Genomic DNA, 2,636 nt, shown 5'->3' on the forward strand with positions numbered 1-2,636 from the left:
TGAGCTTCGTGTTGACAGAGGTAGACGGCACCCCGCCTTGGGGGTACACCATGTCGACGGAGGTGTAGATGGCGCCCTGCCTTGGGCAAGATCCGCGATGAAGGCAGTGTAGATGTCGCGCCACCTTTGGCGTGGGAGTTGCAAATGGCAACACGTCTAATGGAGATCCATGTTGACGGAGGTGTAGATGGTGCCCCGCCTTGGGGTCATTCCATGTCGGCGACAGCGATGTCGATGGAGTCCCACCTTGGGCAAGCCCCGTGTTGGTGGTGGTGTGGATGGCGCCCCACCTCGGGCGAGCTCCATATCAACAATGATGTGGATGGCACCCCATCTTGGCCGTGCCTCGTATCACCTCGGGCGAGCCCCAGTTGGCACCTACATTGACAACCCTTTGCCTGCAGAGGCCGGGTGGCACATGGTGCCGAGTGGATGATGTAGCCCTGTCCGCCGTCACCTAGAGTTGTGACCGGGCTCCCCACCTAGAACGGGACATAAATCGTGGTTGAAGTGTTTGCCGTGGAGGGTCCCATGGCCGCCGTCATTGAGTGGGTCGAGGCTTCCTCTCATCATCTTGATGTCTTCACCATCGGTTCCAACGTGGGGGCATGTTAGGATGCCCCCGCTCCAAGTGGTGGGTTGGTGAAGACTGTCATCGAGGCGCTCATGTTGAGGACAATGACTTGGGGATTGGCGCCTCATCCTACCTGCAACCTGCATTGATGAAGTATTAGGCGCTTCTTAACAATGGTGCCGCCTAAGGATATGGTTCACATTTTCCTGGAGTTTGTGAAGATCCGTGCCTTGAATCCTCGCCACCTGGTGTTATTGACTCGCAGGAGAGGATAGAGAACCTATTGTCGTTGCGAAATGATCGTCCATCGACCGCCAGGTTGTGGAGGCATGGTGCCATGCACCTCGTCAATGTTGATGAGCCTACACAAGTTGTGGGACATGGCCGTCAAGCCTTCATGCAGCTTGACCTTGGTGCGCCATGGTGTTTTGGCGGCTCCAAGTGTAAAGTCGCAGTAGAGGCGTGAAGGGAAGCCGCACTTACTCGCTTGTTGGTGGTCTTAACGCGGAGGCATTGAGCTACCTCCACGTCTTCATGGATGTCCGCCAATGTTGACTCCTTCAATAGAGCGAGGCTTGAGAATAATCTCACGACGCTCCTTCTTCGCCTTGGGTGTTGCTCACCTTTGCACCTTCTTTGACAACACAGTCTGAAACTGCACAGAATCTTGGGCTTGGTACATATTGTTGGAAATATGCCCTAGAGGCAATAATAAAAGTATTATTATATTTCATTGTTCATGATAATTGTCTTTTATTCATGCTATAACTGTATTATCCGGAAATCGTAATACACGTGTGAATACTTAGACCACACTATGTCCCTGGTAAGCCTCTAGTTGACCAGCTCGTTGTGATCAACAGATAGTCATGGTTTCCTGACTATGGACATTGGATGTCGTTGATAACGGGATCACATCATTAGGAGAATGATGTGATGGACAAGACCCAATCCTAAGCATAGCATAAAAGATCGTGTAGTTCGTTTTGCTAGAGCTTTGCAAGTGTCAAGTATCTCTTCCTTCGACCATGAGATCGTGTAACTCCCGGATACCGTAAGAGTGCCTTGGGTGTATCAAACGTCACAACGTAACTGGGTGACTATAAAGGTACATTACAGGTATCTCCGAAAGTAGCTGTTGGGTTGACACGGATCGAGACTGGGATTTGTCACTCCGTATGACGGAGAGGTATCTCTGGGCCCACTCGGTAATGCATCATCATAATGAGCTCAATGTGACCAAGGTGTTGGACACGGGATCATGCATTACGGTACGAGTAAAGTGACTTGCCGGTAACGAGACTGAACAAGGTATTGGGATACCGACGATCGAGTCTCGGGCAAGTAACGTACCGATTGACAAAGGGAATTGCATACAGGGTTTGATCGAATCCTCGACATAGTGGTTCATCCGATGACAACATCGAGGAGCATGTGGGAGCCATCATGGGTATCCAGATCCCGCTGATGGTTATTGACTGAGAGCGTCTCGGTCATGTCTGCATGTCTCCCGAACCCGTAGGGTCTACACACTTAAGGTTCGGTGACGCTAGGGTTATGAAGATATGTATATGCAGAAACCCGAATGTTGTTCGGAGTCCCTGATGAGATCCCGGACGTCACGAGGAGTTCCGGAATGGTCCGGAGGTAAAGAATTATATATAGGAAGTGCTGTTTCGGGCATCGGGACAAGTTTCGGGGTTATCGGTATTGTACCGGGACCACCGGAAGGGTCCCGGGGGTCCACCGGGTGGGGCCACCTGTCCCGGGGGGCCACATGGGCTGTAGGGGGTGCGCCTTGGCCATCATGGGCCAAGGGCACCAGCCCCTATAGGCCCATGCGCCTAGGGTTTCCCCCTGGGAGGAGTCCTAGTGGTGGAAGGCACCCCTAGGTGCCTTGGGGGGGAGGGAAACCTCCCCTAGGCCGCCGCCCCCCCTAGTAGATCTCATCTACTAGGGCCGGCGCCCCCCCCCCTGGCACCCCTATATATAGTGGGGGAGAGGAGGGACTTCATACACCAGCCCCTGGCGCCTCCACCTCCCCCCGTTACGTCTCTCCCTC

The sequence above is a fragment of the Triticum aestivum genome, chromosome 1A (assembly GCF_018294505.1).
Source record: "Triticum aestivum cultivar Chinese Spring chromosome 1A, IWGSC CS RefSeq v2.1, whole genome shotgun sequence".
Classification (NCBI taxonomy): Eukaryota; Viridiplantae; Streptophyta; class Magnoliopsida; order Poales; family Poaceae; genus Triticum; species Triticum aestivum.